The sequence below is a fragment of the Cetorhinus maximus genome, chromosome 19, assembly GCF_964194155.1.
Source record: "Cetorhinus maximus chromosome 19, sCetMax3.hap1.1, whole genome shotgun sequence".
Lineage (NCBI taxonomy): Eukaryota > Metazoa > Chordata > Chondrichthyes > Lamniformes > Cetorhinidae > Cetorhinus > Cetorhinus maximus.
In genome coordinates, this window is record NC_135897.1 from 88,686,907 (window position 1) to 88,713,697 (window position 26,791).

The 26,791-nt window shown below is 41.9% G+C and overlaps 1 pseudogene; it reads right to left on the minus strand.

The window, feature by feature from the left end:
- Positions 1-248: 248 nt before the first annotated feature.
- LOC144694103 (vomeronasal type-2 receptor 1-like) overlaps positions 249-26,791 on the minus strand; it is a 34,047-nt pseudogene continuing 7,504 nt past the window's right edge.

Consider the following 26,791-nt stretch of genomic DNA (forward strand, 5'->3'; position numbering starts at 1 on the left):
ACTGACGCTATCCCAAGCCATTCCGACTTTGAAAGAACGAGCGACGTATATTTAAAAAGTGATAACTGAGTTTAATACATGCAGCCACAACGTTACATTTGTTCAGAGCAAAATTTCCACATTTTACAAGCACTGTGTAGTTTATTCTAATGTTGAGATTCGTAGCAGTAAAATGACGATAACAGCAGTTACTTCAAGTGAAGAGATTCGCTTCACCGCGATTGCATCACAAAGCTCTGGGGGAATAATTAAAGATCATTGGAAGCCATTTTATCCATCATATGCTTCTTTGTATTCCTTTCTTTTCTCAGCAGGATAATATGACATTTGGGGGCAAAAACACAGAAAAGGAGTCCAAAACTGGATGCCAAAATCGCAAACACTTCCACAGCCACGGTGTATTTACCAGGGGAGCTGATATACGCTGGAATGAAAGTTATCCATACAGCACAGAAGATAATCATGCTAAAGGTGATGTGTTTAGCTTCATTGAAATTGTTTGGAAGTTGTCGAGCTAGAAAAGCAACCACAAAACACACACAAGACAGGAATCCTATATAACCGAGGACACAGTAAAAGGCTATTGGCGAGCCTACATCACATTCAAAAACAATTATTTCCTTAAAATATTCGCCGTTCTTTAGAGGGTAAGGAGGTGATAATCTTAGCCAAAGCGTGCATATTAAACATTGCACCAATGTAAGTACACAAACAGATAGACGCTGTTGAACAGGTCCAAACCACCTCATCATGTTATTCTTCGGAAGGAGTGCATTAAATGCCATCACCACAACAACTGTCTTACTTAAAACGCAAGAAATACAAAGAACAAAAATGATACCAAATGTTGTGTGACGCAATATACAAGACCAGATGGAAGGTTCTCCAATGAATGTAATTGAGCACAGAAAACACAGAATTAATGCAAAAAGAAGCAGAAAACTTAACTCCGAGTTGTTAGCTTTAACAATAGGAGTGTCTCTGTGAACATAAAACAAAGCAAATACACCGATCGTTAGGGAAGCTCCGAGCAATGCCAGTGTCAACAAAATAATCCCCATCAGATGGCCAAAAGAAAGAAACTCAATTTCCTTCAATATGCATTCGTCTCGTTGCCAGTTAGACCGGTATTCCCATGGGCATTTAATGCAATCTGGAGAATCTAAAAGGACACAAAATACACAGGAAAGAGAAAGTGGTAAAAATCCACAGTTCTGTGTTTATACTAAATAATGCAGTGATTAAAAAGTTCAGCAGTAATTATCCCTGCTCCTACTTTGTTAGTAACACAACAAATTGAGCAAGATTTGTTTAGTGTTTGCTTTTCAATGAAAACTTCGAAGCTTTTTTTAAAATGCTCCTTCACGCGTTTTCTTTCTTTTCGAAATCAGAGGAAATCAGTTCTCAACAAGCACAAAGCGAGCACATCCGACTCAATCTTGTTGGTTCGTACCTGTGATGTTGCTAATTTCACCATCAGCGCATCTTATGCAGTCAAAGCAGCAAAGGGGTTGTCCTTTCCTTGTTGCTTTCCTGGTCCCATGGGGGCAGGTTTCGGAGCAAACCGCTCTTGGAACCTTATGATAAAGCAGAGGAAGTCCTTCTTTATTCATTCTGTGATGTTTCAAAGTTCACCCCATTATTTAAGGATATGGATCAGTCATGATCCCACTGAGTGGCACAGCAGGCCTGATGGGCTGAACGGCCTACTCTGGCATGGATATTCTGCAATTAATACTGTGCCGGTCAATACAAACTACATCGGCTGCTGCGACTATGTTGTTCCCTTTACCTGGATTTTCAACAGAAAATATCACCGGTGTCAACGAGAAATCAGAAAATTATAAACTTGTTAGTTTAACATCTGTTGCGGAGAAGTTATTGGAGCCTATAATTAATAACAGAGAAACAGGACACTTGGAGAAATTTGAGCTGCTTAGAGACCCCCATTGTGCATTTGTAGAGGGTAGGTCATCTGTAATAAGCCTAATTGAAACTTTTGAAGAATTAAAGTCAAGGACAGGGAAATTAAATAATCGAAAATAACCTCATGGAATTTTAAACTTTATGACTAGGTAATTGGAATAGAAAGGGGAGGACGGTTTTCAATAAGTATAAAAGCCATTGTTAGACCACATCTGGAATGACGTGTTCGGTCCTGACACTGCACTTTAGAAAGGGGATATTGGACTTAGAAAGGGTGCAGCCCAGACCCAGCAGAAGGTTACCAAAGCTGCGTGATTAAATTATGAGGAGAGACTGCATGAACTGAGATTGAATTCCCTGAAATATAGAAGGTTAAGGCGAGTTTGATTGTAGTTTTGGGGTGCTTTAAAGGAATTGTTAGGGAAACTTTTCTGCTCGTAAACTAGTATAAGACATTAATTCAATTCCCACCTCGGCAGCTGAGGAGATTATATCTAATTACTAAACTTATAAGAAAATCCAGTATCAGAATATTGATCATATAATGACCGGGTTTATGCGGTTCACTTATGCCCTCCAGGGACGGAACACTGCCATCCTCGCCCGGTTTGGCCGCTATGTGTCTCCAGACGCACATCAGTGTGGTTGATTCTGAACTGCCCTCTAAAATTGCTAGCAAGCCACTAACTAAGGGCAATTAGAGTTGGACCATAAATGCCGACTGTTCCAGCGACGCCCGCATCCCGAGATCGAGAGAAAAATTGGGAGGCATAAACGTAAAATCAGAGTCAGACCATTCAGGGGAGAAGGTAGGAACCACTTACTCACGGAAAGGGTGGTATCAGTATGAACCTCTGTCTCACAGAACGCAATAGGTGCTAGCTCAGTTAGTACTTTTAACACTGAGGTCGATACGGTTATCCTAGCCAAGGGTGTTAACAGACATGGATCAGTCATGGCCCCACTGAATGGCACAGCAGGCAAGATGGACCGAATGGCCTACTCTTGCACCGACGTTCTGCAATTAAAACTGTGCTGGTGAATACAAATTATATCGGCTGCTGCGACTATATTGTTCCTCTTACCTGGATTTTCAACAGCAAATATCACCAACGTCACGAGGAATAAGGTTGCCCATTCGTGAAGCAATCACAGTGGAAATGTGAACATATGCCTGAAAGATCTTTACTTTTTCATGACATAAATGGAATTGTCAATTTAACTTTCTTGATCTTAGAACTTCAGAGGATAGCAAAGATACACGACTGGAGATGTGGAATGTCAGTTCACAGCCACTGGAGAAACTATCTGTCTGTGGACTTTGGAACGAGATAACAGCTGGTTCAGTTGCGTCAATGCGCAAGGGGCAAGTTCCACAATACTCGCTGACAAGCCTGGCACACATCTACTACCACTTGCTAACATCCCAGTCTTATCAAAAAACTGACTGAAAGTTGTTGAATATCATTCGAGAAGATTGTAAGGAAGAAAACAAAGTGAATATTTTGCCATAACACTCATTGAGGGCTCCTGACATTTGTGGTTTATTTATAGATTAAAGAAAATTTAAAAAATAATAATGTTCCAAGTCGATAGCGATATGATTGCCAAGCATCGCAATAAATTGAAAAACAACAAAATGAAAGAGGAAAACTTGTGCGATTGAGATTTTTTTCACAAGGTGTAACATGCGTATTTATCTGCCAGCATCTTTATACCTGGAGCAATCTGTGCATTGTAGATGACACTTGGTAATCACAATAATGTCTGACCATGATCGTCGATCTGCAGTTACAATTATTAATGACTTTGCCTATATTTTCCAATGAGTTTTGTCAGCCCAATGGTTGCAATTTTGGTGCACATTCTGACCGATGTTGGCTCTGCTGATCGAGTTTTGAAGTCTCTCTTCCAATTCTATCAGCATCTCGTGTACACAAAATTATATTTATTAACTGATCAAGGGCATCGGTAAGTGAAGTGTTCCTTCCTGACAATGCACTTTCATTGATTGTGTAATTCAAGTGTGTTGCCATATCCCAGAATCCTTCGCAGAATGGTATTAGCTAAACTGCATATAAATTTGCAATTGGTTGCCGATTGCCTAATATAGAGTCAGCGTTACTTTCCTATCTTTACTTTCAATGCGCCAAGCATTTAAGCAATTTGTGATCTTTTCTTCCTGTACTTCGATAGTTATGTGCATTCTTCAACCTCCCTGCTCGTCTTCTAAATTTTACGAAATTAAGCAGATGATTATCCCATTTTATGTACGTTTTGACCAGGGGGTTAGGACTTTTGAAAAAAGAAGTGGAACACTCAGCATAAAGAAGACATAAAACAGTGCATAGAGGAACTCGGTGGAAAGCTCCCTCTGAGAGCCAGTGTGATTATTTATGGGGTCAAGAAAATACAAACTGAAGGAGGAATGCATCCTCTTTGAAAGAAAGAGTAGGTCCCATTAGGGACCAAGGGGGCAATCCATGGGTGGAGCCAGAGGACATCGCTAGAGTGTTGAATTAATACTTCACATCCGTCTTCACGCAAGAGAATGAGGATGAAGGTATGGAACTCGGGGAGAGAGGCTGCAAGGTTCTTGAGCAAATTGTTATAGGGAGTGACAAGGTATTCGAGGTGTTGACAGGCTTAAAAGTAGGCAAATCTTCAGGTCCAGATGATTTGTGTCCCAGACTGCTGAGGGAGGCAAGGGAGAAGATCGTAGGGGCTCTGACCCAAATTTTTAATTCCTCTCTAGCCACGGGGGAGGTGCCAGAGGACTGTAGAACAGCTAATGTGGTTTCGCAGTTTAAGAAGGCCTGGAGAGATAAGCCAGGGAACTACAGGCCAGTGAGTCTTACATCAGTGGTATGAAAACTATTGGAGAAAATTTTGAAGGAGAGAATCTATCTCCACTTGGAGAGGCAAGGTTTGATCAGGGATAGTCAGCATGGCTTTGTCAGAGGGAGGTCATGCCTAACAAATTCGATTGAATTTTTTGAGGAGGTGACCAGGTGTGTAGATGAGGGTAGTGCAGCTGATGCAGTTTATATGGATTTCAGCAAAGCCTTTGACAAGGTCCCACATGGGAGACTTATAAAGAAGGCAAATGCACATGGGATACAGGGTAATTTGATAAGGTGGATTCAAAATTGGCTTAGCTGTAGGAGATAGAGATTGATGACAGAAGGCTGCTTTAGTGACTGGAAGCCAGTGTCCAGTGGCGTACCACAGGGATCTGTGCTGGGTCCCCATATTATTCGTCATTTATATAAATGACATAGGTGACTATGTGGGAGGTAAGTTTGCAGATGACACAAAAGATTGACCGAGTGGTTAACAGTGAGGTTAAGTGTCTTGGGCTACAAGAAGATATAGACAGGATGGTCAAATAGGCAGATAACTGGCAGATGGAATTTAACCCTAAAAAGTGTGAGGTGATGCACTTTGGAAGGAGTAATTTGACAAGGAAGTATTCAATGAACGGCATGGCACTAGGAAGTTCTGAGGAACAAAGGCACCTTGGCATATGTGTCCGTAAATCTCTGAAGGTGGAGGGGCATGTTAGTGGGGTGGTGAAAAAGGCATATGGGACACTTGCCTTTATCAATCGAGGCATAGATTACAAAAGTAGGGAGGTCATGGTGGAGTTGTATAGAACCTTGATGAGGCCACAGCTGGAGTACTATGTGCAGTTCTGGTCGCCACATAATAGGAAGGATGTGATTGCACTGGAGGGGGTGCAGAGGAGATTCACCAGGATGTTGCCTGGGATGAAACATTTAAGTTATGAAGAGTGGTTGGATAGACTTGTGTCGTTTTTGTTGGAGCAGAGAAGACTGAGGGGTGACCTGATCGAGGTGCACAAGATTATGAGGGGCATAGACAGGGTGGATAGGGAACAGCTGTTCCCCTTAGTTGAGGGGTCAGTCACGAGGAGAAACAAGTTCAAGGTGAGGGGCAGGAGGTTTAGGGGGGATGTGAGGAAAAACCTTTTTACCCAGAGGGTGGTGAAGGTCTGGAATGCGCTGCCTGGGAGGGTGGTGGAGGTGGGTTGCCTCACATCCTTTAAAAAGTACCTGGATGAGCACTTGGCACGTCATTACATTCAAGGCTATGGGCCAAGTGCTGGAAAATGGGTTTAGGTAGGTCGGTCAGGTGTTTCTCATGTGTCGGTGCAGACTCGATGGGCCGAAGGGCCTCTTCTGCAGCGTGTGATTCTGTGATTCTGTGAAAACAACTCAGTTTGTCCTGGCCCCATTTCTAGGAAACCCTCCTGGTGATTTCTTCGCACAAAGGTTGTTTGGGAGGCTGAACCACACTTTTAGCTTTCCCGACTCATTCAACTTTCCAAATAGATGTTGATTAGGAGGTTCTTGACTGTTGTGCCATCTCCGAGCTCCTATTTGTTTCCAACCAGCACAGTAGATGCCATTCTTGCTGACCATTTGACTGACTAACAACAGAAAAGTGCTATCAGTTCAAAGAGGAATCACCATTGATATCGTTCTGGGGGGGAATCCAGAATCAACAATATAAATCACAAACCTTAAATTTAGAAACAGAGGTGGACAATAACCTGGACACCTGAGGCCAGGATTTCACTCGAATAATGTAATAAAGTTATTGATGAGGAAATTTAACAATATGACCGACAGCCCCACCTTGATGCATTCGCTGAAACATTATCCTTTTATAGCTTCCTTCAGATTTGATGCAAATTTCACTCTCTAAACAACAATAGTCTGCTAAAATAGTCTAAGCAAACATGCATATTCAAGATAAAAGCAAGAAACTGCGGATACTGGAAATCCAAAGCAAAAACAAAAATACCTGGAAAAACTCAGCGGGTCTGACAGCATCTGCGGAGAAGAACAGTTAACATTTCGAGTCCGTATGACTCTTCAACACAACTAAGGAAAAATAGAAAAGGGGTGAAATATAAGCTGGTTTAAGGGGGGGTGGGACAGGTAGAGCTGGGTAGAGGGCCAGTGATAGGTGGAGATAACCAAAAGATGTCATAGACAAAAGGACAAAGAGGTGTTGAAGGTGAGAAGTTGATATTATCTAAGGAATGTGATAATAAGGGTACAGATAGCCCTAATGGGGGTGGGGTGGGGGGAAGGGATCGAAATAGGCTAAAAGGCAGAGAGAAAAAAATGGATGGAAATATATTTAAAAGTAATGGAAATAGGTGGGAAAAGAAAAATCTATATAAATTATTGAAAAAAAGGGGATCGGAAAGCGGGTGGGGATGGAGGAGAGAGTTCATGATCTAAAATTCTTGAACTCAATATTCAGTCCGGAAGGCTGTAAAGTGCCTAGTCGGAAGATGAGGTGCTGTTCCTCCAGTTTGCGTTGAGCTTCACTGGAACATTGCAGCAGGCCAAGGATGGACATGTGGGTATGAGAGCAGGGTGGAGTGTTGAAATGGCAAGTGACAGGGAGGTCTGAGTAATGCTTGCGGACAGACCTAAGGTGTTCCACAAAGCGGTCACCCAGTCTGTGTTTGGTCTCTCCAGTGTAGAGGAGACCGCATTGGGAGCAGCGAATACATGCTCAAGCATGCGCAGAATTTCAAGACTATTAAATTCAGAAAGGTACGCGGTTGCTATCTTCGATCTTACCTACGCCACTAGGAGCATTGGTGTGTCTTTAGTGTCCCTACCGTAATTTGACCTCCACTCCATACAATTGCTTCTTCCTTTATCACAAATTCTTGGCCTAGAGGAGCTGATCCGTCATAGACCCCGACACCGACAATATCCACGCCGCCAGCCGCAGTCGGCTGCCAGTTTACGATATCATATGTGGCCACTGGATCTCCATTTTCATCAAAGTGGATATTTTCACCGATCTTGGTAGTGAAATTGACCGTTTTCATGTAATGTAGAAGCTTTAAAATGGGATCGAGAATGGAGAAGTTAACAACACTTTGTTTAGAAGAAACTTGAAACATTTCATATCGCCTTTAATTCCGATAAGAATAGAAACCAGTTTATAAATATTCCTATTTTAAATTACCCAACTGTTTAAAATATTGACCGCTTACCTGCCACGGTTGAAAACTTGAGATATTTGCACAATCTTCCTGGGGAAATGGTCCTTTGCCATTTTGACACGACAGCATGTTATGAAGAGCGTGGGCTATTGCGTACGTAGCTTTATATACATTGTAAGTAACCCTGTACTGCGAAACATCAATAAATTCATTGTGCGCTGTCTGCAAAATCTCTCTTCCGGTGCATTCTTTCAACAGGGGAGATGGCTTTTTATCTGTTGTGTTCTCTGTGCTCATCAGTGTACAGCTGAAGGTTGATTCCCAGAACTCCCTCACTAAGGGATTGCCTGGATACAGAGAAGGATTGACGCCCATGAGAAATTCTCTCAGTCCTGGTATATCTACCTGGCGAATTGCAACTCCGATTGTGCCAGAGGCAAAACGCCTGCTTTCTGCCTGAGGTAGGAACTGCGTGGATACCCAAGCCTCGCTTCCTATCCATTGTACACCCGTCACGTTCTGTCGTATAATCTCACTGAATAAAATCTTCATTTCCTCAGGCGCGACGAAGGCCACGACGACTTTGGTGGAAGATTTCTTTATAGCATCTACAATTCTAAGTAACTTGTCCCTGTGGTATGTTCTGTGAATAGACTCGGAGAAAGCAATGCAAACACCTAATTGTTGGACAGCTTCGGTGAAAGCTTGCATCCCAAAGTTACCATAATCGTCACTGTTTTTAATCGTCCCGATCCATGTCCAGCCAAAGCGCTTTACGAGATGAGCTAACGCTCTTGCCTGGAAATAGTCGCTCGGTATCGTTCTGAAAAATGATGGATATTTCCTCCTGTTACTCAGGCAAGCACAGGTGGAAAAGTAGCTGACCTGTGGAGAATTAAAATGGAAGCATGTGAAATGTTCCTATATCGACTATGATCATTCCCGCTTTCTGCAATATCGAGTGCCCAGCATCCATTCTCCGTCTACTTCCAAAAAATCCTGGAAGCATTCAGATCCGGCTACAGCTGTGAGAAGCGCTGGAGTTAGAGAAATCCCTCATGCAGGGTTAAAACTGAAATGATTCCCTCTTCTCCACTGAAAGGCATCGCTGAGTGCGCCCAGCTTTTTCCGCTTTAGATGTCCAGCGTTTGGAGAAAGTTCAAAGGGGATTTACTAGAATGATGTCAGGGATTTGGGGCTTCAGTTATGTGGATAATGCAGATAGCTGGGACATTATTTCCCCAGAGTCGGAGAATTAAGTTGATAGATACACGAATGGGAACATTGAAGGGAACGTGTAGGGGAGCTGGGTTAATGGATTAGCTCCTCCAATAAGCCTTGCACATGCAATAGGGAATGAACAACCTCCTTCTGTGCCGAATGATACTGTGATTCAAGAATCTTCAATATTTTATACATTCTTAATTACATCTGATAATGCAATTTTGGCAGTGTCAATTTAACTAATACAAGGAACACAACCACTTACATTTAAGGTAATGAGTTTTCTATTGAGTTCTTAGCGACTTTAATTAGTAAGATTCCTCGTGTGAGCCGACAATGAACGAGAACCAGATCACGCTAAACTGACGCCTATAGGCTAGAGGGAATTAAAGGGAAAAATAAAGCCCCTGCAAATCTGATGAGTCTTACACAAGGGGCGGGGAAGGGGGTGGGTGGGGGGAGCTAGTGGACGGAGCACCCGGAATCTGATACTGAGAAATGGAGCAAGTTACCTCCGAAGAGAAAGTAATATCTGATCATTTATCGCTTTATGTGAATTTAGAGTAATCTTCATGCCCCCCAATTTATTTTTAAGATGCATTCAGATATGAAAAGAATAACATTGCTGACTCGAATCGTTTAAAATATCTTTAAATGTAAGAAATAGTTTCTTAACATGGGAGTACACAATTTACCGCACAGAGATGGGCCATTCGGCCTAACAGACCTACGCAGCTTCAGTGCTCCATATGACCCTCCTTCCAGGCTACATAGGATTACATAGGTCATACCCCGCACAGAAACAGGCTATTCGGCCCAACCAGTCCATGTCGGCGTTCATACTTCACTCGAGCCTTCTCTCAACTATCCTCATCTAAATCAAGCTTCACAACCGTCTATTCCATTCTTCCCCATATGTTTCTCTATTCCATTCTTCCCCATATGTTTCTCTAGATTCCTCATAAATACGTCTAAACTATTTGCTATAACCACTCCCTTTGGTAGCAAGTTCCCTATTCTCACCACTCTTTGTTAAAGAAGTTTCTTCTGAATTACCTATTGGATTTTTTGGTGACTGTCTTATATCAGTGGGGCCTAGTTATGCCCTTCCCCTCAAGGGGAAACATGTATTCATGCTATCTAAACCCTTCATAGTTTTAAGTACCTCCATTAGATCACTCCTCAGCCTTATTTTCACCTCACCCTATCAATATGTAATACATTCCTTTTTGCCCATGTACTTATCCAGCTTCTCCGGAACTCATCTCTGCTATTCACCTCAAATGTTCCATGTGGTAGTGAATACTATCTACTCACCACTACTTGAGGAAAGAACATTTTACCAGAATTCCTTATTGCAATCATTAGTGAGATCTTAATTTTATGATCACTAGTTTTGAATACAAACACGAGTGGAAACACCTTTGCTACGTCTACCCTACCAGAGCACTTCATAATCTTAAAGGCCTCTATCAGAACAACTGTTAGCCTTCTCTTTTCTAGCCCCAGTTTTTCTTGATAACATTATAAAGCAATAGTAAATTGCATCATTATTGTTAGCGATTAAAATATATTTGTCTGTTTTCATTGCATTTAATCATAACTTAGACACAAAGCTAATTTACTATCAATATTACTGTACCTCATTGCAGTTATTATCAATATTAGTTAGCACTTAAATGTATTTATATCAAGAAATAATATCCATGAACTGTTCATGGAATGATGACCATTAGAGTCTAATAATCCAACAATAAATGGAAATAGTCCATTACTTTGACAGTAACCGTGGTTTCTGTACCTTTAGCTAGGATCATTGATTAATTAATATCTTACCATAGGAATCCTGAATGGGCCGATTAAGGTGGCCATTGCTACAGACTGTGAGGACCCAGAGTCACCGACAATGGCAGAGACAGTAGATGATTTTTTGCAAGCTAAATTGGAAGACGTGTCTTCACCTCTGTTTAGAAAGTCAAAGGTTGATTTCAAAGTTAAAGATGGCATTGTACAAGTATCATAAATCCGGTAACCCAGTGTAACATTAGGGAGCAGCCTTGGGTTCTTGTTGATTTCTTCAATGGCGAAAATCATTGTCAGCACAAAGCGAAAAACTCTGTACCAAAAGCTGTAGAAAAATACATTTAGGTGTGGATAAAATAAATCAAGATTTTTTTTTCAATTTCACATATATATTATAATTAATTTATTTTGAAATAGAGCAGTAACTCTCCAGAATCATCTTAAAGATTGCTCTTAAAGATCACAGGCAATCAAAAAGCCAGCAAGTGAAGAGGCAACTCAGGAGAGCATATCTCACAGTGCTGTGTTAACTCAACGTTAATACAATTACATGGCTCTTCCTTGATGCTTTTCCCTGCCTCATTGATGCTCTGTAACTACAAGCTGAAAAAAAATCTTTTTATTCAGAGCTTCCATCTCACTGAGGAGGCTTTAGGCCAATCCACATCCAACAACCTGCTCTGAAAACTCTGCTCATATTTTGACAAACCGCACTGCAGCAGTTGAGACAATCCACAACATTCCAAAACAATCAACAACATTCTAAATGATGAACCCATAACATTCTAAAACAAATGTTAATTCACCATATCTCTGAAAGGTAGCCCATCCTCTAAAAAGAAATTGAGGATCCAGATGCGGATCCGCATTTTCGTCAAAAACTAATCAACTCTTTCTCGGGCCATACCCAATCTGTGTAGCAGGTTTCGTTGAAATCCGTCCATTAGTTTTTGAGATATATTGTTTACAGACAAACAGACTAACAATCAGGAGTGAAACATTACCTCCGCCCACCTTCACTGGTTCTGGGATAATAAAGGAAACCGTTACTTAGACAGAAGCATTTTAAAAAGACAATGCTCAAGTACAAGTTTCCCCATATATTTTTGGTGATGAACTGCTTTCCACTTACGTTTAAATTGAATTTCCTTGTTGAATCTTATTTTAAGCATGGCTTTACTTCATCAATGCGATGAAATAAGTAAAATAGTGATGGCGCAATTCACTGCCAAAATTATATGATTCACGTGTTCTTCTTGGAGTTTGCTTCCCCATCCCAACTAATAGCGCGTTTCCGGAAACTCCAAGTATGAGCTTTCGTCCCTGAACTTTGTCTGTTCCACCATTCTTTTTGTATATATCTGTAGCCTCCTGGGCTCATTATCTCCCGGAATGTCAATTGCAATGGGCAGGTCTCTCGCAACACAAATGCTCCAGGAGCTAGGCATTCTTTATTATGTCAAATGTATACTTTCTCTCCAGGGACTCTTGATAAAATGAAGTACTGCTCCCATTTCTCGGTGGTGGTGTTATATGTTTTATGACCGCCCACTACTCCATCCCACAGCGACCTCATCCCACTCCGCGCCAGACAAAGGCTTTAGAATATAAATATAGCAGATTATTCGCTAATTATTAACTAATCTTTTGGATACGCAACTTCTGGAACTAAAACAAAAGCAAAATACTGCGGGTGTTGGAAAGCTGAAATAAAATCAGGAAAAGTTGGACACAGTCAGCGAGTGAGACAGCATCAGTGGAAGAGAGAAACAGTTAACTTTTCCAGTTGATGGACTTACATTATATACAGCTGTAATGAAATGTGATCGGTTTTGAAAAGATAACTGTGCGGATTTGACTAACCTCGCTATGCCTCTCGTCTCTAGCTCTCAATCCTTCTTACTGCCTCGCACTCTCTCCTTTTCTCGCTCTCTCTTGCGGTTCTTCTCGTTTATTTTTCTGTTCTATAAATATTACTATGGCACTGGAGAATCGCTTTCTCTTTTCTCCTAAATTCAAAAGTCCTCATTGGGTTTTCTTTACGGACAGGACGACTCCGGCAATTCGACCATTTTCTTGCATTGCCGGAGAGGTAAGACTGTCATGTGTCTCCCAAACAAAATATGCAATTGTCTCAGCGTGTTATGGGCGCGGTCAAGTTTCTGACCTGCTGTACGTGACACCATTGCTGTTGACAAACACAGCCAGAAAACCACTGTTTTTTCCTGAGACAGTAATTCTAATCGATGTCACAAAATCTTCAAAAAGCATCTGCTACAATCGAAAATTAAGGAGCGATATCAAGCGCAGCCTATCTCTCAATGTGAAATATGGCCTCAGCACAAGCACCAAATTCCCCCAGTATGCGGCAGTAACATCGCGGCCTCCAATAGAGCAACTTGAGGGAGGCCTGTTAACGAAACAATAAAACATTTGGAAGCAGTTCATGGGTTTAATGAAATATAGGCATTCCCACAATTTCTAAAATTCACAAGTCTGGGGATAATTTGCCATTTGTTATAACTAAATCGCCTAAATAATCATGTTCACCAATTCACAAGAAGTGCTTTAATGAGGCCAATATACTGTCATTCTATAGGTTCAGATTTTAACTCCGTGCAAGTGCTTTGATTTTAAATGAGTGAAAACCCAGCTATGTTTCAGTTCAACCTCTATAACAAAAACAGAATTACCTGGAAAAACTCATCAGGTCTGGCAGCATCGGTGGAGAAGAAAAGAGTCGACGTTTCGAGTCCTCACGAACCTTCAACAGAACTTCTGGGTCGTGAGGACTCGAAAGGTCGACTCTTTTCTTCTCCACCGATGCTGCCAGACCTGCTGAGTTTTTCCAGGTAATTCTGTTTTTGTTTTGGATTTCCAGCATCCGCAGTAGTTTTTTTGTTTTTACCTCTATAACAGTTGGTCTAGAGAATTACCATTAGCCCATGTTGTATTTGATAGTGCCCATTAATTTCCCGAGCGATGTGCAATATAAATCTCAAAACTAAAAACGCACAGCACCAGCATCAATCATTATTTCGCCGAATAACACGCGCCTTTCACAGTTTAATGACAGAGAGAACGTTGAAAAAACACGGTGTAGTAGTTCAAAAATTACACAAAGAGCTCCTTCATTCTGAACAGACATTTGCAAAATTTGTAATGTAGCGCACAATACAAGCTCTCACTGACTTTTTGCATCTTGCCGGCTCAGGTTTACTTTGAAAGGAAAGATCCAGGCGTTCAACATTGGTGTGCACACTGAACACTCCGCCAATAGCTATGTCACCTTCCTTAGACAGGCCAACCAAATCATCAGTCCCCCACTGTTTGCACGTTGGTTCATTCTTCATCAGCACAGAGGCGAGAAGGGATAACGGCAAGAAGAACGGTAAAATGTAATACATCATTAGCATTCAAGGTAACTCTATTTCAAAGGCAGGCTTGCTGTGTTTATATATTGTCCCATGTATTGACAATCTTCCAACTGCTATAAATAGATTTCTGTCACAACGCTCAAACAAACTCCCAAAAGAAAACAGATAATAACTTCAATTTGCCTGGGGCACAGAAGCAGAGTGTAAAGGAACAAATTACAATGATACCATTTCTCTCGCCATGAACTGACAAGTAAAACTTTTGTCGGTGTTTTTCAATTATAACTTCCCACACTGAACGTGTGTAATATTTGTGTACTGGCCGAGACCTGCAAAATCCTTGCTGTCAAATGAGTAACCTTATTGCAACGGTACTTCTTTAAATTCGGAGTTTCTAGTTAATTTTCACCAAAACTTTAACAGAATACGTAAAGCTGTCCACTTGTAAAAACAAGCCTTGTAATAAAAATATAAATGTCAAGAGTCTAGACTTGTGACTTGTTTATAATTATAGAAAATGAAAGTCTTATTGGGGATTGTTTTCTTCTGATTTGAAAAAGCAGGTTTACATCTGATGGGCTCAAACTTATTCGAGGAATAAACATCCTATTTATTTGAAATATGCCTGTTATAGTTTCAGCATCTGGCATCGAACCTCCTGACAACCAAACTTGCTCATGACAAGCCTTGTTTAAGATGAGGAGAAACTTGTTCACTCAGAGGGTGGTGAACCTGTGAAATTCTCTACCACAGAAGGTTGTGGAGGCCAAGACACTGAATATATTTAAGAAGGAAATAGATAGATTCCTAGATTCTAAAGGCGTCAGGAGGTATGGGGAGAGAGTAGGAGTACGGCGTTGTGATAGAGGAACAGCTATGATCATATTGAATGGCAGAGCAGGCTCGAAGCGCCGATTGACCTACTCCTGCTTCTATTTTCTATGTTTCTAAGATTCAAGTTTTGAAGCAATATTATAACTGCTCATTCCATGAGTCTAGATTTGGTGGTAGCATCTGATTTGGAGCCTGGCTGTGTAGAAATTGTGGAGGGTATAGACTGCTATCACCTTCTTTCTCTATAGAATCTATAGGTTAAGGGAGCGAATGTTTGTGGAAGGGGTGCCAATCAAATGGGCTGCTTTGTCCTGGATGGTGTCATGCTTCTTGAGTGCTGTGGGAGCTGCACTCATCCAGGCAAGTGGGGAGTACTCCATCACACTCCTGACTTGTGCCATGTAGATGGTGGACAGCCTTAGGGGAGTCAGGAGGTGAGTTACTCATTGCACCATTCCTAGCCTCTGACTTGCTCTTGTAGCCACAGTATTTATATAGCTAGTCCAGTTCAGTTTCTAGTCATTGGTAACCTCCAGGGTGTTGATAGTAGGGGATGCAGAGATGGTAATCTATTGAATGTCAATGAGTGATGGTTAGATTCTCTCCTTTTGGAGATGGTCATTGCCTGGCACTTGTGTAGCACAAATGTCACTGGCCACTTGTCAGCCAAACCTGGGTATTGCCCAGGCCTTGCTGCATTTGGACATGAACTGCTTCAATATCTGAGGAGTTGCGAATGGTGCTGAACATTGTGCAATCATCAGCGAACATCCCCACTTCTGACCTTATGATGGAAGGAATGTCATTGATGAAGCAGCTGAAGATGGTTAGGCCAAGGACTCTATCCTGAGGAACTCCTGCAATGATGTTCTGTGACTGAGATGTTGACCTCCAACAACCACAACCATCTTCCTTTGTGCTAGGTATGACTCCAACCAGCGGAGAGTTTTCCCTCCGATTCCCATTGACTCCAGTTTTACCAGATCTCCCTGGTGCCACATTCTGTCAAATACTGCCTTGTTGTCAAGGCCAGTCATTCTCACCTCACCTCACCTCTTGAATTTAGCGCTTTTGCCCACTTTTGAGCTGAGGCTATAATGAGGTCAGGTGTTGAGCGACCCAGCTGGAACTCAAAGTGAGCATCAGTGAATAGGTTATTGCTAAGCAAGTGCCGCTTGATAGCACTGTTGATGACCCCTTCTATTACTTTATTGATGATGGAGAGTAGACTGATGAGGTGGTAATCGGCCAGGTTGGATTTGTCCTGTTTTTTGTGTGCAGGACGTGCCTGAATAATTTTCCACATTGCCGGTTAGATGTCAATGTTGTAGCTGTACTGGAATAGTCTGGCTAGGGGTGCAGCAAGTTCTGGAGCGCAAGCCTTCAGTACTATTGCCGGAATATTGCCAGAGCCCATAGTCTTTGCAGTATCCAGTGCCTTCAGCCAATTCTTGACATCACGTGGAGTGAATCGAATTGGCTGAAAACTGTTATTTGTGATGCTGGGGGCCTCCGGAGGAGACCAAGGTGGATCATCGACGAGGCACTTCTGGCTGAAGATTGTTGCAAATGCTTCAACCTTATCTTTTGCATTAATGTGCTCCCTGAAGCTCGTGACCATCCAGGAGGAAGCAACCCGCTTGATTGACAACCTATCCACTACCTTAAGCATTTAACCCCTCCACCAGCGATGCACAGTGGCAGCAGTGTTTACTATATACAAGATGCACTGCAGAACTCAACAAGTCCCCTTTGACAGCATCTGCCAAACCCACAACTTTTACCACCTAGACGGGTAAGAGCGTCAGGTGTATAGAAACACCACCAGTTGCAAGTTTCCCTCCAGACCACTCACCATCCTGACTTGGAAATATAACACTGTTCCTTCACAGTTGCTGAATTAAAATCCTGGAACTCCCTTCCTAATAGCACCGTGGGTGATTGACCTCCAACAACCACAACCATCTTCCACATACACCACATGAGCTGCAGAGGTTCAAGATGTTGGCTCACCACCACCTCTCAAGGGCAATTTGGGATGGGCAATAAATGCTGGCCTAACCAGCGATGCCCACATCCGATGAAAAAACGAATTTTAACAAAAGATGCAAGGGATCTGTCCACTTATGTTCTTATTATTTTCTCCAGTAATATTAGTTTATTAGGTTTTTAATCTTCTAATCTTCACCCTTCGTTCTCCAGCACTTCTGTTGTTTTTGTGTCATCTACCATGAAGACATTTATTAAGCATTTACTTAATGTCTCTGCTATTTCCTTATTCCCCATTATCTCTCTCTGCATGTAAGGTATGCAAATTCACTTTCCCCAAACTCTTCCTTTTGTGGTACCTAAAAAAGCGTTCTGAAACTGTTCTTCTTTCTCTAGCTAACTCTCACATCTTATTGTCCCTTTTTTATCAAATACTTCATCATAATTTTTTAATCCTTCGTGGAATGTGACTTGTGCTGGCAAGGCTGGCATTTATTACCAATCCATAATTGCCCTTGAGAAGGTGGCAGTGAGCCGTTGTCTTGAATCACTGTAGTCCATCTGGTGTAGGTACAGCCACAATGCTGCTCAGGAGGGAGTTCCAGGATTTTGGCCCATTAACAGTAAAGGATATAGCTCCAAGTCAGGGTGGGGTGTAACCTGCAGGCAAAATTGCAGGTTGTGGTGTTTCCATCCGTCTGTTGCCTTTGTCTTTCTAGGTAGCAGCGTCATGGTTTAGGAAGATGCTATTGAAGGAGTTTTGTTAAGTTGCTGCAGTGCATTTTGTAGAAGGTGCACAATGCTGACACTCTGCTTGTGGTGGAGGGAATACATGTTTAGGGTGGTGTATGGGTTGCTAAGCCAGTGAGTTGTTTTGGTTTGGATGGTGTCGAACTTCTTGAGCGTTTCTGGAGCTTCATTCGTTCATGCATGTGGAGAATATTCCATCACATTTTTGACTTATGTCTTGTAAATATTGGGCAGGATTTGTCGAGCCAGGACATAAGTTATTCGCTGCACAATTCCCAGCCTCTCATCTGCTCTTGTAGCCATACAATTTATATGCCTTGTCCAATTATGTTTCTGGTCAATGGTAGCCCCCGGGATATTGATGCTGGGGGAGTCAGTGATGGTAACATCATTGAGTGTCAAGGGGAGATGGCTATATTCTCTCTCCTTGTTGGAGATGGTCATTGCCTGGCAGTTGTGTGGCACTAATGTTGCTAGCAAATTATCAGCCCAGGCCTGAATGTTGTCCAGGTCTTGTTGTATTTATACACAGAGCCCTTCAGTATCTGAGGGATTCCACATGGTGTTGAACACGGTGCAGCCATCGTCATGCATGCCTACTTTAACCCTTTGTGCTGAAGGGAATGTCATTATCGAAGCAGCTAAAGATGGTTGAGCCCAGGACATTATACTGAGGAACTCCTGCAGTGATGTCCTGGGGCTAAGATGGCTGGTGGTGGTGTTGAATGAGGGGCCAGTACTGTCATGAAACCATAAAGAAATGAGGAATTCCACTTAGTTAGACGGTACTTTTCTATTCCCCCATTAATTAGATGACTCCCTCACCGGCAGCCTATTAATTGGCTGCTGATGGGGAAGGTAGGGGGAAGTCCCGCCGCCAACCCGTGAGTATCAGCGCCAAGCATTTCCTCCCGACGTTAGAAACTCGACACAAACGGTAAAATCCTACTCTGCATTATTAGTCTGTAGGACAAGAGGAGATAACATCAGAGGGATATTGGTGATGGGATATATCATTTAAAATGTGTTGCTTATTTCACAATCGGGTGTCAACATTGCTTGTAATGTCACAATGCAATTATGGCAATTGTTATTAATTTTAATATTTTAACTTTAGTCATTATTCATGTAATTCCATGGTCAATTTTATGAAGTGAAAGGTAATATCCTTTACATCATATTTTAGGGGCACACAAATGTTATCCCCGTGAAAGAAGTTTTGAATAATTCAAGGCAGTTCGAAAAGATTTCATAATACTGAGCAGAAGGAATGAAATATACATTATGCTCATATTCTCAATATTATAGATATTTCTAATAGTTATTATTTAAGTTGGTTTATAGAAACATCCCATGTTTTTAGTGCTGGTGATTAATAAGGGGGCAGCACTGTCACGAAACTGTGAAGAAATTAGGAACGCCATTTAATTAGATGGTACTTTTCTATTCCCCGTTCTGGACCCGATAATGATCCGATATATGTCAGTATCTTAGTATGATAACTCTGCATCAGCTAAAGCACCTGCTGAGGAGTCCAGGTGGTTCATGCCGCTCCCGACTAGCCATTGCTCCCCAGAGCTCATGGAAGAAGTGATAGCATGCAGGCCAGAGTACATCACCTGCACTCATAGGGTATGCTGGAAGTGGCTCTGCACGAAGGGCACCATTCCATCAATGGAGGATGCCGTGCACACATTCACCAGGTATATGGCTGTGCCTATGACGTGGATGGACTTGTCCAACATCTGCCGATGGGTGCTCCAAGGCTCAGAGATCTCTGATGCGTGTTATCACTCGGCCTTATGCCATCAGCTAATGGGAACATATTTTCTTTGTCTACCTTAAACAAACCTGTCATAATCTTGTACACCTCTATCACACCTCCCCTCAATCTCACTTTCTCCAAGAAAAACAAACCCGCAGTCTCCAGTCTAACATTGAAACTAAAACCCTTCATCTCTGGAATCATGCTCTGAACTCTCACAAGGATTCTCACATACCTCCTACAGTGTGGTATCTAAAGCTGGATGCAATACTCTAGTTGAGGCCAAACCAGAGGTTTATAAATGTTCAGCATGTTCGACTTTCCTGCTTTTGTACTCAGTAGCACTCTTTATGGAGTCCAAGATATGATATGCTTTGCTAACCACTCTATCAATATCTACTGACACCTTCAAAGATCTAAGCAAATGCACTCAAGGATGGTCTTCCCTGCACAACCTTTAGAACCGTGTCATTAAGGGGAGAATTTTACATTTCCCTACCGATGGGCTTGCAAGTGGAGAGGGGGGGCATAACATTCCTCGGTTGGCCCTCTCCAGGGCTCCCGCCCACTCCAACTTCTCTGCAATTTTACAGTGGGGCAGGCAAGACCTAGGGGGCGATAGTTTATTGGGGGTAGGTGGGATGCAGATTTCAGGTTGCCATCAGATCAGCCAGTATCTTATTAAGTGACAGAGCAGGCTCAACAAGCTGAATGGCCAACTGCTACTCTTTGTTCATAAGTTTGTATCTGCCCCTGCCCCAGTCGCCCTTAAGTGGCCAGTTAATGATCACTCAAACGCCATTTTAGGAAAATTTACCTGAGGGAAATCAACTTTACAAAAAAAAACTCATAGCCTAGGTGCTTTCTGTGTATCACAAAAAAGGAAGTTTGTTCTGGGAAAAAATAAATTGAACACTAGCAAAATCTATCATCCAAACAATACTGCTATTTGAATTTGGGATAGTTTTAAAATAAAAAAAAACCAGTATAATCTAGTGGGTTACTTCTGAAAAAATAAAATGTTGCTTAAAAGAAAGAACCAACAGGCAAAATATGATCATGCCTGGAATCAGTAAGAATGTTTAATTTTTGTTTTAAAAATATTATGAAAACATTTTATTGGACTGTAAAGTTTCTCCGGGGCTCATGAATGAGATAAAATGGTAACAATTGCATGTGTAAAACAGCATGAGGTAGTGATTGAGGGTAGGAGTAGGGGAAAAAGCACACTACCAAATGGGAATGAGAATCATTCACCTTGGGTATAGTTCAGTGTAATATATCAATATTAAACTTAAAAGAATTTTGGGTTGAGACAATTGAAGGCTAGGGAGAAATAATTCTTCATAATGATTAGCCACAAGATGGATACAGGTGAAGGGAAAGCTGGAAAGTCGTTTAAGTCCATCATAATCTGTTGCTTTAATTATATGTATGTATATGCTAATAGCCAAGAAATTTACAGCACTCCTGCAAAAGGATAAGGAATTAGTGAAATGAGCTTATATTTTAGAATTAGCTAAGGAATTTCCTTAACCGAGGTGATGTGCAGGTGGGGATTACCAATCCAAGTCAATCATAATCAGCTAATTCTAGTAGCATTCGTATATAATTTATGATACGTAATCAAAAAATTTGGGAAATTAACTTGTACTTTACTAATAGCTAGGTTAGCTAAAAGATAGTTGTGAGGAGTCAGTAAGGGAGAACAGTAAGAAAAAGGGATCTTTAAGAAATGGCAATTTTTAGAAATTTGTAGAACCCTATAGAAATAGAACTAGTGAATTAGTTGACACAGCAATACTTGTTTCTCTCTGGAAAAAAACATAAACAATTCTAAGGTGTCAGGGACCAAGATACGGTAGAGATAAAGTTCACAAAGATTGCGCTCCCTGCATTTTTGTCACTAGACTCTACAAGCATTCTTGACCGATAGCAGAGAACCTTCTGGTAGCCTCCATACCCCTATACCAGGTAAATGGCATCCAACATGAGGTAAATAAAAAGATGACCTCAAAAAAAGTGATAGACAGGGAGAGTGTTGACTACACTGACATCTTGGGTACCTGCCCTGTATTCATTGATCAGAAGAGTTTCAACGGATGATTGGCATGGGGTAATCTACCAGCTCCGAGAAATAAAATATATGAATGAATGCTCGGAGATGGGAAGCAGTCCTGATCAGGTGGCAGTCCTCATCAGGCTGCTGCCTTCTTCAGCTGGAAGGTGGAGGAAGACTGGGGGAAGAATTCCCTAACTCTTCAACTGGAAAGCAGGAAGCTGCTATCACAAGCTACTGAAACCAATACATTCTGTGCTAACTCTTCATCTTCTGGAATCAGTGAAATGCTCTCAACTGCCATGTGTTGCATATTTTCCTGTCTATTTGCTAAGGCGTCATATCTAAACTGATGTTTCTTTTTAACTACCTTAAAATTACTTACTCGTCGACCTATCTTAGGTATTTTTTTATTCTTTCGTAGGATGTGGGCATCGCTGGCTAGACCAATATTTATTGCCCATTCCGGCTTGTCCTTGGGAAGGTGATTTTTTTTTTCCTTTAAATATCCATTTAATTTTCCAAATAGAGTCTTGATTTTACTTTCACAGTGTAATGATGGCATTTATATCACAGAACATGTGTATGGATTGGTTGTGCTGCACATGCTGCTCTCACCTTACATATTTGCTGATGATATTCAGGTGAATTTCAATGAATTGAGTGACTGTCAGATTGACATGATGTCTGGTCTGAGTTTCCTGTCTGCAAACCCTCTCCCTGGGTGTCTGGCCGGGGAAGTGGGACACCAAGTGGTATGCTTATGGCAGTGGCACTAGGAAGAGAAGCCCATGGTGAGCCTTCTTCTTGACCTTCTGTAGTCCAGGTGGTGTAGGCATACTCATAGTCCTGGTGGTGTTGGGAGGGAATTCCCAGGATTTTGACCCAGCAACAATAAACGAACGTATACAGTTCCACGTCAGAATGGTGTGTGGCTTGGAGGGGAACTTCCAGGTGGTGGTGTTCCCCTGCATCTGCTGTCATTGGTATTCTAAGTGGTAGAGGTCATGGGTTTGAAAGATGCTGTCGAAGGAGTCTTGGTCAGTTGCTGCAGTACATATTGTAGCTGGAACACACTGCTGCCACTGTGCCTCAGTAGTGGAAGGAGTCAATATTGAAGGCGGTGCATAGGGTGCCAATCAAGCGGGCTGCTTTGGCCTGCATAGTGTTGAGTTTCTTGAATGTTGGAGCTGCATTCATCCAGGCCAGTGGAGAGTATTCCATCACACTCCTGGCTTGTACCTTGTAGATAGTGGACAGGCTTTTGGGAGTCAGGAGGTGAGGTACTTCCCGTAAATTTCCCAGCATCTGACTTGCTCTTGTAGCCACAGTATTTATATGGCTGGTCCAGTTCCGTTTCTGTTCAATGGTGACTGGGGGAGGGGAGGTAGTGGGAGGGGGTAGATCTGTGGCTCCTGAACCCAAAATCTTATACAATCTTATTGCATTTGCCCTGGTTTTCACTAAAAGAATTCATTTGACATTCACACACCCTCTATTTAATTTCATTATATTCTCTATCTCTCTTGTCGTCCAGAATTCCTGGCTTTGGTTCCACTGCCTTTCACCATTGTTGGAATATATCCAGCCTGTGCGTGAAGCATCTCTCCCTTGAAGATCGCTCAGTTTCATTACATTTTATCATGTCAGTCTTTAGTTCCATTTTATCCTGGCTGGATCCCTTCTCATCCCATTGAAGTTAGTCCCCTTCCATTTTCAAAGTTCTACTATAGATTGGTCCTTGCTATTCTCCATTACTGGACTAACATCATGATATTATGATAACCCTTACACAAATGTTGCTGCACTTGCACCTTGTCCACTTGGTCCACCATATTCCTGAGCACCAGCTGAAGTAATGTCTCCTTGCTAGTTGGGCCATGAACATACTAGTCAACGACGTTTGCCTGAACACGTTTCAGAATTCCTCCCACTCCTTTACCCTTTATTCTAAGAGTATCCCAACTGATATCTGGGTAACCAAATTCCCCAGTATCACCCCTCTCTAGCTTTTGCATATCTCTGAGATAGCCCTACAGATTTGTTCCTCTTTCTCTCTCTCACTTACACACATACACACACACACACAAAACTATTTGGCAGTCTATAGAATACCCAGTAGCATGATCATGCTCTTTTTACTTCTCAGCTCTAACCAGATGGATTCTGTCATTGTCCCCTCAAGGACATCCTCACTTTCCAATAATGCAATGGCTTCCCTAATCAGTACTGTCACCCTACCCTTGTTTATTTATTACCAGCCTTTCCTAAACAGTTGGAATCCTATAACGTTAAGCACCCAGTTATCATCATTTATAATGCATGTTTCCATTATTGCCACTACATTATATTCCCACACGTGCTTGCAGCTCACCAACCTTATTTACCACACTTTGTACATTTACATAAATACATTCTAAACATTTCTTTTTACTGATCCTAGTCCTTCTTAGTCCACTCTTAACGTATGTGGTCAGACTTCAATCCCTACTAATATCCAACACTCTTGTTTTACGCACCTTATTCTTCTTTTCTACTTATATGTGTTGGTGCCCAACCCCCTGCCAATTTTGTTCCACCCTTTCTTAACCTCATTGGTGCACATCCCCATGAGAATGTCCTCAGTCCTGTTGAGGTGCAATTCATTGCTTTTCAATAGGTTCTTCCTGCCTCTGAACTGGTCTAAATTCTCCTGGAATCTGAAGCTCCCCTCCTATACCATACTCAAGCCATGCATTGATGCTGCCTATCTTCATATTTGTACTCTCGCTGGTGTGAGGCACTGGGATTGTTACCTTTTACATCCTCCCTAGCTCCTGAAAATCTGACCATTGCACCTCAATACTTGTGCTCTTTATTTTGGGGGCATTGACGTGTACCATAACATTTGGCCCACTCGCCTCCCCTCTGCAGAATGCTCTGCATCCTCTCTGTGATGTCTATGTATTTGATTACATTCCTGGCTTGTCCGTTTTAGATGATTTTGAGAGTCACTAGGTGAGTTACTCACCACAGAATCCCCATACTCTGATCTAAATTGTAGCTATTGTATTCATATGGCTGGTGCAGTTAATTTTCTGGTCAATGGTAATATGCAGGATGTTGATGGTGGGGGAAATTCAGTGATGATAATACCATTGAACGTCAAGGAGAGATGGTTAGGTTCTAGTCTTGCTGGAGATGGCCACTGCCTGGCACTCCTGTGGTACGAACGTCACTTGTCACTAATCAGCCCAAGCCTGATTGTCATACATGTCTTGTTACATACAGATATGGATTGCTTCAGGGTTTGAGGAGTTGTGTACGGCACAAGCATCATGTGATCATCAGCGAGCAACTCCACTTCTGACCTTATTTAAAGGGAAGATCATTGATGAAGCAAGTGAAGATGCTTAGGCTTAGGACACTAAACTGCAGAACACCTGCAGCGATGCCCTGGGACTGAGATGATTGGCCTTCAACAACCACAACCATCTTCATTTGTGGTAGGTATGATTCCAATCATTGAAGCGTTTTCCCCCCCAATTCCCAATGACTTTGCTTTTGCCTGGGCTCCTTCATGCCAGTCTCGGTCAAATGCTGCCTTAATGTCAAGGACAGCATATCTCACCTCCCCTCTGGAATTCAGATCTTTCATCCATATTTGGACCAAGCCTGTAAAGAGGTCTGGAGCCAATTGGCAATGGTGGAATACAAACTGAGCAGGTTATTGGTGACTAGATGTCACTTGATTGAACTGTAATTGACAATTTCCATTACTTTGTTGATGATTGCGAGTAGACTGATGGGGGATGGTAATTGACTGGATTGGATGGTCCTGTTTTTTCCTGGACTGGACCATCGCTTTGTCTCGTATCATGCTGCTTTCCTGTCCAACTAAAATTAGGTCCTGGATAAAATTGAGTTAAAGGGCGACTACCAGCAGAAGGGAGAATGGGACAGCAAGCAGGGGCAGCTATGTTCCCATGGGGATGAAGAATATGTAGGTAACGTCATCAACTTGAATGTGAACAATATCACCAAATCTCTTCAGTAAAGAGCCACGTTCCTTTGTGTAACAACAACTGCACTAAAAACTACCCCAACAGTCAAAATAAGTGATGCCAGAGATCAATAACTTTAAAATGGGATACTTGGTGTGTGGCATCTCTTTAGTTGAACAATAAAGTGATGGATATAAGCCTATAATTCAATTATTGAAATTCTATAGCTTTTAATCAAGTAAAAGTGGATAAGGAGGAGGTCTGGATGAATAGTAGGTGTGGAAGACTTTTGGGAGAATTCAGGGAATTCAAGAGAAAATCAGAGAGTGCTTTGAAAAGATAAATGTATATGTGATGAAAATAATAAATGTTGAACATGTTGAAGCTTGCAATAGGCTTTTGTTTTGATAGGTTAAAACTGTGCCACCAATAGTGGAGGGGCTAGAGAGGGTCAGTCATACAAAGTGAGGAGGGAGGAGGCCCTGAGCTATATAGGATACTTCAGAGCTATGCAGGGAAAGGGCCTAGACAATTTTAAATTAGAATGAAGATTTTGCAATCAGTGTATTAGGAACTCAATGCATTAGGACACCCATATTCATAATTTTGTTACTGCTAGACTTGAATATTCTAACGCAGTCCTGGCTGGCCTCCCAAATTCTGAACTCTGTAGACTTGAGATCATCTAAAGCTCTGCTGTCTGCCTCCATACTCACCCCAGGTCCCATGCACCTATCAACCTTGTACTCACTGGCCTATATTACCTCCCAGTCAAGCAACAACTCCTTATCTCTGTAATCAACACGTGTCCCACAGCCCTCCCAGCTGTCTGCACCCATGTACCTTCATTCAAAAGTTGGTGCCTTTAAGTTATTACATGTTCACGGCTGTAAAAAACAAAAAATTAACACTGAAGAGTCATATGGACTTGAAACGTTAACTCTGTTTCTCTCTCCACAGATGCTGCCAGACTTGCTGAGTTTTCCAAGCATTTTCTGTTTTTATTTCCAATTTCCAGCATCCACAGTATTTGGCTTTTATATTAAAAAAATTAAACAGGGCTGCACACTTAAACAACTCACC